This window comes from Gambusia affinis, linkage group LG05 (genome assembly GCF_019740435.1).
Source record: "Gambusia affinis linkage group LG05, SWU_Gaff_1.0, whole genome shotgun sequence".
NCBI lineage: Eukaryota > Metazoa > Chordata > Actinopteri > Cyprinodontiformes > Poeciliidae > Gambusia > Gambusia affinis.
Genome location: NC_057872.1, coordinates 25943033 through 25957669, shown reverse-complemented (window position 1 = coordinate 25957669; position 14637 = coordinate 25943033). Strand labels below are relative to the sequence as shown.

Below are 14637 nucleotides of genomic sequence, written 5' to 3'. Positions count from 1 at the left end.
ACCATATATATTGTTGCTAGGACTACTTATACTGTTCATGTGGAAAAATTCATATTTTTGCACAAAAAAATATATATCAAGATCCACTTGAAAAGAACCAAGAAAAGATTACCATGTAAAATGTTAGTCCTTGGGTTTGGTACGAAACCACAACCTGCCCGAAGTATGCTCCTTAACTTTTGAACTAAAATACTTATTACTAAATGTACATATATCTAAAATAAATTGTTACCCTGGTGTAAAGTAGCTGAAGAACATTACCAAATACTAAATAGTAAGTGTTTGATAAACAAATAGGGGATCCTTTTGTTTTATCCAGAAAGGATATTATTCCTACTCCTTCAAATACCTTTGAGTTATTTGATTAAAGTAACTCCATCTGAACCGTTTTGATGCATTGGTGTCCACAATCTAATAATGTAATTGTCATAGTGTGACGCTAATAGAGACTATTCGATTTGCAGTTCTAAACATTCTTTTGTTGTTCTCTTCTCTTTGATCCCAGCACAACTTAAGGATACTAGTGAGATAGTTTTTAGCACAGCGTGCTGAGAACATATCTTTAAAAACAAAACTATCAGCCAGAGACAATCAGATTTGTCTTTCATAAAGTTATATTTACCATTTAGTGTGGCATGAGGCCAAGAGTTAACATCAGACATACCTCCAAACTTTGTACTAAACATCGAGATAGCAGTTTTATTAGATAGGAAATAATGGCAAATTTCTTTGTTCATCTAAACTAGAGCTGTGTTGATGTTTTAATGTAGAAATTGGAAGCAGCTTAAAAAGGTAATAAAAAACCTGTGTACTCCTTCACAGGAGGGCTTGTCATCCAGAGTGACAGATTAGGTCTTCTCATTTCATAGCTTCATACAAAGTGTGTTATTTTACCTTACTCAATTTAAGAATTAGTTGGATAACTTAGTTTGGAAGTGACAAATTACGGTAAATGTTTTGATCAGGATTTCTCAAATAGGGATTATAGTCATTTATGACACAGTGTCCCAATAATATTCTTCATTAAAGTTGTTAACATCCATATGGTAGATTGCATGACAGAGGCAGACAGGGAGTTGCTGCAGCCTCTCTCCTAATGTCAAAGTCATTATAAATGGCAAAAAAGGTCAGATTCAAAGCAGAAAATTAAGATTGAACTACAATTATGTTTTGCAAGGATGGTTTCAATAACTGGTTGTGACTGTTATTAAAAACAAAAATGGCTGAAGTTTACTTGGAAAACTGTAAACACTCAAGTCCAACAACTTGGTTGGGAAGTGTGTTTAGTGAGGGACGTTTTATGCTGTGATTGAGATTCCAAGTCAGGATTGTATCTGGATATCCGTAACCTGATTTCTTTTTCCATTTTCTATTTTAAGATGGGTCAGAAATCATGGTCACTTCCCATGCATACTTTTGCAATATATGCAAAACCTTGGAATAAGTGTAATAGCATGTATCAGGGGAGAGGTGGAATGAGCATTAGGGTTACATTTGTAGATCTGTGGTATAGCAAAATTTGTTTAAGTGGAATTAATATAATTTTTAGAATGCACTAAAAATCAGCATCTTTTGCCTAAAAACCTTTGCCTTTTGTGCGTGGGTTTCTCCATCCCAGTTTGTTACTTTGCTGCTTGTCATAAAAACGGTGTCATCTGATTCCAAGTTACAACCCTATAACTGAAGTGCAAGATTTAGCAGTATAAAGTTTAGCCTTGTGCTCAGAGGCATGATTCTCATTAGAGCTAATTTTATTCAGGTGTCCTAAAACTGCAAATGTTTAGGAAAATTTAATGTTTACATTGTGGCACTAAATTCTCACTGTAACTCGTTTAGCTTGCTGTTCCAAATACAAAACAAAGAGGCATTTTAAATCAGCCACCCTTGACCTTTTTTCAAAGAAAGACGCAATGTACAAGTTGTCCTACCCAATCTACCTCAATGAATTGACAAGCATGTATATCCTTTAATTTGTAGCATACAGCCTGACAGGGCCACGCCTTGGAGTGTAAAAGTAGAATTTATAATTAAGGGGTTGTGGGGAGTTAAGGGGTCAGCGCGGTGCAGATCACATTCCCCCAGTTGTCACAGGACCATGAAAAACACAAGTCACAAGCTTTGGCTGATATGTATTTATTTAGCAATTTTACATCTACAAGAATAGAATAGAATAGAATAGAATAGAATAGAATAGAATAGAATAGAATAGAATAGAATAGAATAGAATAGAATAGAATAGAATAGAATGAAAACAACCAGGATAGAATGAAAACAGACAAAAGTGTTACAAATATATAAAAAAAGATTACCAATGAAATCCTAATTTTTTTATAAATAATAATAATAATAATAATAATAATAATAATAATAATAATAATAATAATAATAATAATAATAATAATAATAATAATATATTGTACAAGATTATAACATAAAGATATTGTTGGGTAGAAATATCATATTCACCACCAAAGGGATGTGTAACTGAATAATAATAATAATAATAATAATAATAATAATAATAATAATAATAATAATAATGTTAATCTTAAAAATGATGTAACAGACTATTTACAATACGTTATATGCATACAGGTAAACAGATATTAAATAATAGCAGAAATTTTACTTGAAATGAGCCAGCAAAAACAGTGCAACTGATTTTCTTCTAGATGAAAGTCATTCTCTTCTTGAGTTGCTGCAGGTAAGAATGAAAACCTTAGCTTAATATTGTATGTGATTACACACACAATAGTAAAATGACCATTCACATAAGGTGGCACCTTTCTCTCTCTTAATATATAACTGAGTAACTAATGATTAAGCCGATCAGAGGTGCGAACCCTTTCCTGAGTAACACACAGCCTTCTGCATTGGGCAAATGTCTCTCCCACTTGATGAGTCATGAAAAAGATGAAACATCAGGCCTGCATATTGTGAAGTAGGGAAGTGAAATTCAATAACTGGGCTGGTCTTTACTTTAGTCATATTAGGACATAGACAGATCAGCAAAGGTCACAGAGTGCAAGAGATGTCATGGTTCAGCCAGTGCTTAGTCTGTTCACAAGAATTTATTTGGATGTAACATTTCCTCGGAATGGTTAAGGGTGCCTGGAGAAAGTTTGGAAAGGGGTGATCAGATGGGGGCCATAAGAGGACTTTGGGAGACATATCCCACCATCACATGTAGAGGGATTGGAGGTGGAGACAAGACAAAGTTATTCAAGAGTATCATGGTAAAAAGTTTATATGAACAACCAACTAACCAGTCAACCAAACCAAACAAACAAACAAAAACAGTAACTAAATAAAAGTGAAACTTAATGGAGCATGAACTCATCTGTCCAAAATGAATACATTTAAAAGTATTCTAAAATATCTAAATAAAGATAAATACATAAAAGAGGTTTGGTAAAACCAGAAGACTGAAATATCAGCACCACAAACATGTAAATGTGAGGCAAATATCACATGTAGCATTACACTTTTGGGGGATGTGGGAGATGATTAAAAACCTGTTAAGATACACTAACTACTTTATGTTTAATTAAAAAGTTAATAAAACTTTTGTGCCATTCTGATTGCCACCTCCAGATGGTTAATGCGCCCTATGGCAAAAGCTTTAATTATTTCAACCTATTTTTTTACATGGTAATATTTTCTTCAATAGTCTGTACAGTCAATAGATCTCAATCCAACAGAGCTCCTTCAGGATGAAGTGCAATGACTGATTCACATAATGTATGTGAAGCTGACAAATCCACTCAATTGAGCGATACTGTCAATATTGACCATACTTTGATAATGTTTCTAACACCTTGTTGAATAAATTCCATTAGTCAGTGAAGCCCCAAATTATTCCTACCTCTGGAAGATTTAGGTTCTAAGTAATCTCTTAGCTTCTTAACACATGTCATCTTAGTGGAAGCAGCATTAAGGTTTTCAAGTGGCAATTTAAATTTCATAGAGAATCTATTAAGAGATGTAAAGATTAGGATGATGGCAACAGGGCCTTCCAATATCTAAGACGTGGAGTCCATTGCCAAAAATAAATTGTCAAAAAATAGCATGTACAAAGCTGGACAACAATGTAAGAAAAGGGATTTTATTGCTGAAAATCCACCCATCCATATAGAGAGGTGTCTGTCTCCAGTGGTCACAGAAATACCAATAAAGATAACATAAATTTTTCCAACGCCTACAAAGAAGGGTCTAAATAAATATTGACATGCAATTTTTAAAATAAAATGTTAATAAATAAATTTTTATTCTTTCAAACTGATCTCTTTTTTAACCAAGTTTTATATTATGAGATGAGTCGTTTCCTGTTCGGATCAAATTTCTCAGTCAACTGAAAATATTTTTAGTCTCTACTTCCTCTATACAAGAATGTTGCCTATTTGCTAAAAAGGAAAGTGAGAAACTTTTAACACGGACTTAAACTCTGAACGACACAAAGGGCCCTGAAGCACTCTACCCTCCTGCCTGGAGTTCTCTGTCTGCTCTTGTTTGAAGTCGCAGAGGCTGGAAGGGGAGGGAGGAATGTATTTTGGGAGGCGGGATCTTGTGACTCACAAGCAACTTCCTCAGTAGTAGGACAAAAGTAGCCGGCAAGCCGCATCCATCTTCGCCACAGAGGTTTGACTGCAGTTAGAAGAAGCGTAGAAAGTTTTCCAGCTGGAAGAGTGAAGCTCCTGACCCGTCAGAGGAGCAAACTGATCTAAGCTCAGATCCTGACAGCAGCAGACTTACCGCAGACACGTTGGGAAGGCGAGTCCAGACTTCACACATTACTCCTGGTAAGACTTCAATCAACTTTTTCCTCCCTGTTTCTTTCTTAGTTTTATCTATCCATGAATTTGCCAGTTTCCCTTTGGAAATTTTCTCTAATCCATATCAAACCTACTTCTGATTGAATTTTTTTTTAATGGAAAAAGATGCAATCATAGTTACCACAGTTGATGTGTAAAAAATGGCGTTAAAATGAATCAATGAAATATAGTACCAAGCTGTAATTTTTCAGCCATAATTGCTGTCTGTGCTTAAGGTAACTGCAAAAAAACCCCTCTCAGAACATAAATGATTAAAACTCTGTAAATAGAATTAACAGTTTCCATAGCTTTGTTATCTCAGAGAGATTGCATAGATAAAATTGCTTGAACAGGTGGTAGACATGTCAGTGCTATTTGTTTGATAATTGTGACTCTGGTACCTTTGGATATAAATAATTCATTGCTTTCATTTAGAAAGTTTAATCTTTAGTGTTTTTTCTGCACATATTGATGTTAGTCATGTTTATTCCTTTCTAATTGTACACAGTTTTAAAAAAATAGGCTGAAAGTTCAAACAAATAAGGATTTAAGCTGCGGAAGATATTTCTAAACAAACTCTCACTTCATCTTTCACCTCTGGTTATATCCCCTCTACATTTCCACTAAATTAAGAGTAGCAATAATTTTGCCTTGTTGAAGAAACTATTGGCTTGCATTATCAAATGAAGTGTCTATGGGGGAATTATGTTAAAGCTCCCATCTGAATCGTGTGTGAAAACATCAGAGAGCAAAGTCCCTCAGGCTCAACGTGTCTGCTCTCCTAGGAGGAAGTGGAGTATGGCAATGTGAGTCTGCAAAGGGTGTGTCTGTGCTGCAGGGTCTGTGGAGCTGTGTTGGCAGTACATCAATACTGTGTAGCTCTTAGTGTTGTCATCATGACGACTGTTTTTGCGCACTTGTTGCTTCATGGAGGCGTGCAGTTGGTATGGTGGGAGAGCAAAGTGTTGGGACTTGTCAATGGTGGAACAATACCAGGATGGAGAAGCTGCTTTATTTATCAGTTTACACAGAAGGCCTCCGTGTTTTGTACTGGATTCATTGGAAGAACATTAATGAGCTTGTGATGAACAAAAGGTAGCACATTTAAAACTCTGCATTGACTCTGTAGTACATTTTGTGGGAAAATGGTGGATTAAAGGTGGATTGGATATTTTTCGGCTGAGGCTCTGTGAGGTTACTATTTGTAACAGTTTCCCTATTTGTTATAGACCGGTGTCATATTGAAGTGAGATTGTAGAAAAGTCAAGAATACCTCAGAATAAGTTAAGGGTTACAGCTAATCGGATAGACCCCTATTTTTGGTGACTTTAGCAGGAAATAAAATTTTACAATACTACATTAGTAGATATTAAATGTGTATCCTTTCATGGGAGGTTGTAAGTTTTTTTTTTTTGTCTTTTTCTTAGTTGAGGATCATCCATGTTACTACCTGTATGTGACATTGTTTGGTAATGCTTGTTGTAAATGATCAGCTGACACTTGCCAGTCTACTCAATGTCTGCCGAGAATAGAGTCAAATTTGTATTTTATTGCTGACTGCCATTTGTTTACTGTAGTTCGGTTTGGAAATTATTCTTGCTGCTTCTTAATCAGCTGATCAGACAACTTGATGTAGTTGCTTGAAAGTAATTTTGCATTGTAACAGATTGGTAAAGAAGATCCTATAAGATTTGTTTGACTAGCCATATCTCAGTATCTCTGTGTCGTGTCCTTTCTGTTCTTGAGGTCACCCTAACAAACACCAAAGCAAAATGTCTTTTAGCGTCTTTATTGTTTACACCCTGAAGGAATTTGGTCTATGAGGAACCCCACTGGGTTCTCATGGCTGGCAGATTATTTTTACACAACATTTTTGTCACAGTAACAAGCTTAAATAAAGCGTTACTAGCAAAAAAAAAGCTAGCCATTCTGTCCCATTTAGCATCTGGGAAGTTTGCCTTGACAGAACCCACGGGCTGTATAATGTATTTGTTTGCCTTTTTTCCTCTTCCTCTCCCTCTCCATCTCACTGACCGTGGTTACATTCTTCAGAGGGCTCAGTGTTTTCCAAAGGTTAGCCCCCGCATGGTGATTGGACCCCCGCCAGTTCCAAACTGCAGTGGGACTGCAGCTTAAACAACCTGGACTGGTTGTGGCTGGTTTTTATGTGTTGGCACCATTTGAAAACAGGCCAACGATAATGACAGAGGAATCAGCGGTCAAGTGTTTGCAGGTGCTTTGGGAACAGAGTTTAGATTTGCTCCCTTTTGACACTGTGAAACTGACCATTCCTAAGTGGTGTTTCTGAGGGCATTGGGTACAGTTGTTCTTTGGGTAATTACTCAGTAGCACTTAATCCCAAAGATTTTGAAAGGTTTTTGAATCAGAATAGGGCAGTGCTTGAATTTGATTGCTACACAGCTAGTGCAGGCATATGTCATCAAATTCACAAGATAGGAGTGTCCCTGATCAGCATTTCTTTCATCACTGTCAGTGTTCAACACTTTATTTCTATAAATTAACAGAGCATTTAAATGGAATTCAAGCTTAGCACCTCTGACAGATCAGTAAAATCATTGCCATACACAGGCACATGTTTCTGTTGTAGCTTGTTATAGTAAGCCAGTTCCCTCCTCTGTAGGATGTGGGGGCACGTGGCTGGATGGACTAGCATGTCTACATTCCCTGAAAGGGGGGAAGTGACCTCAGATTTCCTGTGTGGAGATCGCCAGGTGCAGCAATGTCATGGGGGTCCGGAGACTTCCTCCATTGATGCTTCTGTTGGTAAACGTCTGAAACTTGATCCCTTAAGTCAGGGCCCCTGTGGGAGGTGTTGCCCCCCACCCCTCTCTTCACAGTCCAGTCATCTCGCCTCACCTGTTAATCTGTCTTCTCCACAGTGCTCAGTCAGTGCCACATTTCAGAGAAAAAGAGAACATAAACTTGATATAGTCTGCTAAATAGTGTGAATAGGAACCGACTCCCCTGCTAATGGGGGTAATTACATTTCTCTAGGGATACAATTACAGGTCCATACCTAGTACTTACCTGCTACACTCAAAGGAAATTCTGTTTTTAAGGAAATACCAAATTGTGAGGCCGAATTTCAGATGCCTTGTAACTACATGGTTTAATGCAAACTAATTACATGCCATGAAAGAATGGGGCTGGTATACCTCACTTGACCCCTCACTACGTGATATTTATTCTATTTCATATACCATGAAGTGATGGAACACGTCCCTTCTGAAACATTGCTCATGTAACAGATGTTGTCTGCGCGCAGAAATGCTGTAGATTCACAGCTGCATCATCACAATTTGCCTTGTGTTGAGGAAACGTGAGTCAGGCCTGACTGTTCTTCACCCTTGCCTAAAGGGAGGAGGGCAGGGCTGTACAACAGAAGTCCATGGTGTTCACACAAATTAACAAGACCTGACTAAAGGAATGTTATGCAAACTTGCAGCAGTTAACCGTCTCCTTCATCCAAACCTGGCTTGTTTTGTTTATTGGAACAAGATCCCAGAAGAACCTGTCTGGATGTACGTAAAACTCAGTTCACCTCTGCCTCGGGTAAACAAAATGTGTGCTGAAAGTGTGGAAATCGCTTTAGGATTGTGTTGATGTCATGACTTACTTAGTATTCTGGCACCAGTAAAAGATTTTATCCTGGGAAAATAGTTTGCTCCTACAGAGGGCATAAATGGTAGATGGGTTTTTTTTTCCTGAAAACACAGAAAGAGACAAATCATTGCCGTTTTATACAGTTTGTATTCCAGATCATAAACCTAATGGTTACACTGTGATGTCCAAATCACTGTAAATGGAAAATGAAGTTACCTAAGAGGTGTTTTTTTTAATGACATAAGGTAAAAACAATTATTCCACTCTGATTTTTTCTTCTTCTGAGAATGATGAGAAAGTTAAAAATGACAAGCCCTGAATTTATGATGTAATGCCACTTTTTTATGTGGGTTAAAATAAAATCTTTTCTTGAATCATGTTTCTATTGGAGGAGTCTCTGCTGCCTTGGCCTATAATTATCAAAGCTTCTGTCCAGAATATGCCACTATTATATTCCTGTATCCTTTAGTTTTTGCCAGCTTAGTATAGAATTTAATGCTGAACTGGGAGTAGACTTGGGCCTGTTATCAGTACCAAAGTTGTACATTTAGTTATGAAACTTTAAAACCGTGGTGGAATTGAAGCTAAAAGATTGACTCATCACTCTTACTCTCAGTTTCAGACGTTCACTCTTACTCTAAAGTTGGCAAACAAACCGCAAGATGTCTGTTAAGCAACCCAATGCATTAACCAGCTGATATCATCTTGCTATTCTTGTGGTAATCTATAATGGGTCAAGTGGTTTTCTGAATTTTTAAGATATTACTAAATAAGATTTAAAATGTAAAACTTTCACCACAATTTTTACTGTCTCTGGAATTATTAGAGGTAAATAATGTGCTGGACAGAGATATTTGCACATTCAATGTCCCAAATCCCAAGCTTTCCAATCATACACAATTTGAGTTGAAGATGAACATTTGAAACATGGGAATTAACTTTAACACTTGATGTGGTATTTAGAGTTTTTAGGATAACACTTTAAGATTAACATTCATTTGTTAAACTTTGACAAATGTTATCAAGATGTAATAAGAAGTTTCTTGGAGAATCTAAAAGTTCAAGCAAATATATTTCAAAGTGCTTGAAATAGCCCTGTGTGTGAGAGGTTATATTTGAGGTTTTCCTGTTCACCACATCATACCATGACATTCTTAGCTTCAAATAACATTTTATGCATGCAAAGCTCTAGGCAACATAAATATGACTAAGTGTATTTGTTTCTGTAGAAGCAACACTTTCGTCATCTTTCCCACTGAGTATCCTTCTAGGTTAACTAAATCAAGCAATAAATTCAAAGCATCAGCCGTGCACTTCTCAAGCAAGCAGTTGCACACCCGGCATGAAGTGATTCAACAATGCCCGAAGCTCAAAATGCCATCTTTCAGCACACTGTAGCTCTTCTGAATAGGCTGATAATAGGCTTTTTTAAACTTTGTCCTCTACCCTGCAGAATGTTGCTCTTTTTTGCATTAGATAATTAAAGATTGGCATTTATATCCATGTACTGTGTGTTCCCTCGTATACTCCCACCTGGATCTCACGCCTTTGTGATTGCTCAGTTTTATATGCCTTGTAACGTCAGTTTTCCAGAACTGCACAGGTTTGACATGCTTCCAAAGCATTTAATAAAGACGGATCCCACACTTGCAAAAAAAATGAACTCAGACCATGACATTACAGCAGAAAAAATATTGTTAAGGATTTTGATGATTAGCCTGTTTACACTATTATTTCAATGCACATGAATGCATTGCATGTTACTCAAGTATCTTCCAGGAAGGAAACCCAAGGATGTGAGAATGTGTTATTTGTTCAGATTAGAAGTGCATTAGCCTTTCTGTGATAAGTTCAGTGGTGTTTATTTGCAGTGCAGCTGCTGGAAAGAGTATTCCCCTCATTCAAAGTAAACACTGTAAAAATGCCGTTGTGCATGATGAAACTAGCAAGTTATCAAGAATGTGACTTCTTACCCAGAATGCATTACATTATCTCTCTCCATCATCTGCCTTTTTATGTCTTTTCACTCACTAGTATTTACGAGCATACACATTTTGCAAGCTGTGGCCTCTCACTTTTGTCTCTTCGGCTCAGAGAGAGAAACAATAGTCTCCACAACCAAGGCAGGTTTAGACAAGTCGCAGCTGCTAGATACACTGAGGTGAGGATTTATGCCTCTTACTTAATTGAACTGTATATGACAGTTGGGTGCTTTTCAAAACACACAGAGGAGACTGCACTTGGCATTGCTTAGAAACACTTTGGCACTCATTTTTAAAGCTGTCAAAGGTTAGTGTGAAGAAGTATGAAGTTGACAGGAACTGTCTTGTCCTTTTTTGCCTCTGCCTTCTCTCACCTTGGATGCTGACCCACCCTCATATTGTGCTTTAGAGGAGCCGTAAATGGCAGAAAGTGCTGTCCTGTGTCTATAAAAGGACATCAGCTCCTGCATGGACACATCACATCGAGGTACAACAGGGGATAGTTACAGAGAGCTTATTCTGTTGTTGTGAAGAGAGACTGAGAGAGCATCTAACGACTTCTCGAATATGTAAATAATGGCTGTTTGGGAGGTTAGTATAGAGACATAAATGATAAATTCACATAAATAACATTTTCTCTATATACAGTATGTGATTTATCTGCTGAAATCCAATCCACTATGTATAACTTTCCAACATCTACATGTTGAAGCATTTTGTAACTTGCTTAATTTATCAGCACCTGTTCTATATTCCTGTTACGAAAGAGTCCAGAAAAGTAAAATAGTTTTTATATTTTTTGTCTAATAGAAGGTGCAGTGCCAATCATGCAGAGCTAGCACATTTCCACAACATGGCAGCTCAATGTGCTTTACAATGTGAAAACAAAACAGTTTTAAAAACTAATAATAAAGATTACACTTTCTCAAGTGCCATCATCAAAATCATCAATATAAATCAATATAGGCCTCCATCAAAAATGTTGGTCAATGTTCCATTTATTAGGGTTCTAAAGCAACTCTAAAGAGATGGATTTTTAGTCTTGATTTAAAGGAACTCTGCGTGTCAACTGTTTTGCAGTGTGATGGAAGTTTGTTCCAGATTTGAGGTGCATAGAGGCACAATAGAGAAAAGCAATCAGTAATATCTTCCTTATCTCCTTCATTAGTAGACAGCAGACCATAACATGTTCTAAATGTTAATCAGGTGTGGATTGCACCTCATTCACTTAACAATACTGCATAGGTTATATTGTTTGAGCATTAAGTGTTCTGTATTTCTACTAATATTGTGTTTATGGTTTTGGGCAGTTAGCAAAACCACCTACAGAAAAGGAGGCTCGGTTTCACCAGCAACTTCAAATTGTAACAAATTCCTGTCATTAAAAATGCACTGAGTTATGAAAGAGGAACTTCCTGAAAACAATAATTCTTTAGCGTGGTTTGATATAATAATAACTGTTGTAATAATAACTGTTTTACTAATTAAGAAGAACAATAACACCAGTAGTCCCACTGCAACACACAGTGCTGTATAGTATTATGTTTAAAACTGTGGACACCTGCTTTGTTCCACAGCTGTTGTGCCATTTTTTTATGATCTTATTCCTTATGAAACTGAGTGCATATGAGCCAGGCCGGGTTTTCATTAATTTCTTAGTCAGGAACAGATGTAGACTCCATTTAGACATTTGCATCACTTAGATAGTTTGTTTCACAACTAAAAAGACATGACAGTGGAAAAAACTGCAAGGAGAGCAAAGGGCTAACAAACCTAGTGGCTAATTAGAAAAATATAGAAAAAAGAAATCCGGATGGGAACACCTGAATAGAAAGCAAAGCAGGACAAGCACTATCAGTTATGTGAGCTAAAAAGTAACAATATCTTTGAAGTATTACAAAGTGAGAACTGTCACGCCACGTTTTTCTGCAAAGCGTGAACTTATTTTGGTTTGCTCAACTTTATGTGGAGATTAACAGGCGGGAGGTAAAGATACACAGATGGACCAGGGTCTGTTAGCTGTTTTCTTAAAGAGAAATTGGAAACTTGAAATAATTCAGGAGCCAACAATTATGCACTTTAAAAAACAGAACAATTTAAAAAGCTGTTTCTTTTAAAAATGCTTTTAGTTATCCGGATCTAAAGTGAATACTAACTCTGCTGGAAAGAATACCTAACCAGGTTTGTGACAGAAGCCTGCTGATGGCAGAAGAAACTGTTTGGTCTAAGTGCTGAAGTTTGCTAAGGAGCATTCCACCAATTGTTAGCACGGTGTATGCATATTTTCAGAGTCTGTATATGTAATATTGATATATCTTGAAGAACACACCAGTAGATGTGCATCATCAGATATCTTTACAGTGTTCATGCCGTTAGCCAATAATGTAGATCACAATGGATGTGCTCATTGTTATTGTATCAGTGTATTTGTAAGAAAAGCTACACCGTGTTCCAAATTATTATGCAAGTGATATTTTCTCAGATTTTCTTAAGTGGTCAATGCAAATGATGGTCAGTATAATTTTCAAGTCTTGAACTATTAAAGTATAAATCAAATTTTATTGAACAAAGCTCCCAATGAGAACAGTATTTTTCTTTGCACTGTTCCAAATTATTATGCACAGCAGATTTTCTAAACGTTTTATGGATTAGAAAGAAATGCAAACGCTCATTCTTTGAATGTGCAGCATTAAGTGGTCACATGTACTAAAATCAAAAGCTATTTCAATCAAAAACATCTTAACAGACCGAGTTACATGTTAACATAGGAGCCCTTCTTTGATATCGCAGCACAATTCTTGCATCCATTGAACTTGTGAGTTTGTGGAAAGTTTCTGTTTGAATTTTTTTTGCAGGATGTCAGAAAACCTTCCCAGAGCTGCAGTTTTGATATGAACTGCATTCCACCCTCGGATCTTCTGCTTGAGGAAACTCCGACGGTTCTCAATAGGGTTGAGGTCAGAGGAGGATGGTAACCACACCATGAGTTTCTCCCCTTTTATGCCCATAAAAGCCAATGACACAGTGGTATTCCTTGCAGCATCAGATAATGCACTGTCATGCATGAAGATGATTTTGCTTCTTTTTGAACCATGACAGAAATTGATCAGTCAAACAGTCAAAATGTCCATGTACTTTGTTGACGTCATTTTCACACCTTCGGGGAGTCTGAAGGGGCTGACCAGCTCTCTCCCCATGATTTTGGCCCAAAAAATTAATCCACCACCTCTTTGCTGAGGTCACAGCCATGTCGGGATGTGGTGGCCATCCACCATCAATCCACTACTGCGTCCATCTGGACCATCCAGGGTTGCACAGCAGTCATCAGTGAACAAGTCTGTTTGAAAATTAATCTTCATGTATGGCTGGGCCCACTGCCACCGTTTCTGCTTGTGAGCTCTGGTTAGCGGTGGCCAAATAATAGGTTTATGCACCGCAAGCCCTTTGGAGGATCCTCCACCTTGAGGTTCCTGAGGCACCAGCAGCTTCAAATAACTGTTTGCTGATTTGTAAGGGCATTTTAACAGCTGCTCTCTTAATCCAATGAATTTGTCTAACAGAAACCTTCTTCATTATGTCTTTATCTGTACAAACCCATCTTTGTTCTGAATTAGCCATAAATCTCTTCACAGTACGATAACGCTTCAGTTTTCATTAAATATCTATTTTCATACCTTGTCATACGGCATTTCACTATCGGATGATTTTCGTCAGCAGAGAGATTCTTTCTCTTTTCCATATTGCTTGAAACCTGTGGCCTGCTTAATAATGTGGAACATCCTTCTTAAGTAGATTTCCTTTAATTGAGCTCACCAGACAAACTAATCAACCCAGCTCTCTGAAATCAATTATAATGATTCAAAGAGCCCTGACACACAACACCATCAATAAATTTAATAGTACAACAAAAAAAAATTAATCTTTATGATACTGAAATCCAATTTGCATAATAATTTGGAACACGGTGTATACATTCCTTTTTTTGACTGCACATATCTTGATGTATTTTTCAAGTACACACAGAGTTGTGCATTTTCCTGTCCAGTGAATGCCTCCAAAAATGACAGATTCCATTTATGTTGGTCTTCTCATAAGTCTGACAGACATCTCCTAGTTGTTTCTTCTCTACTTGTCCTTAGGTCCACCATACGTTTGCAATTCTGTCTGCTTCTTTAATGGGCCTAAATACTCTGCTTCAAAAAGAGCAACATTCACTGTTG

At 37.0% G+C, this 14637-nt stretch overlaps 1 protein-coding gene across 1 annotated transcript in view; it reads left to right on the top strand.

The window, feature by feature from the left end:
- The first annotated feature begins 4592 nt into the window (after window positions 1–4592).
- The window catches only part of fhl3a (four and a half LIM domains 3a), a 50262-nt gene continuing 40217 nt past the window's right edge, over window positions 4593–14637 (top strand). Inside the window, exon 1 of the mRNA XM_044118071.1 lies at window positions 4593–4799. The gene's annotated coding sequence lies outside the window, so the exon portion shown is untranslated. The remainder of the gene's footprint in view (window positions 4800–14637) is intronic.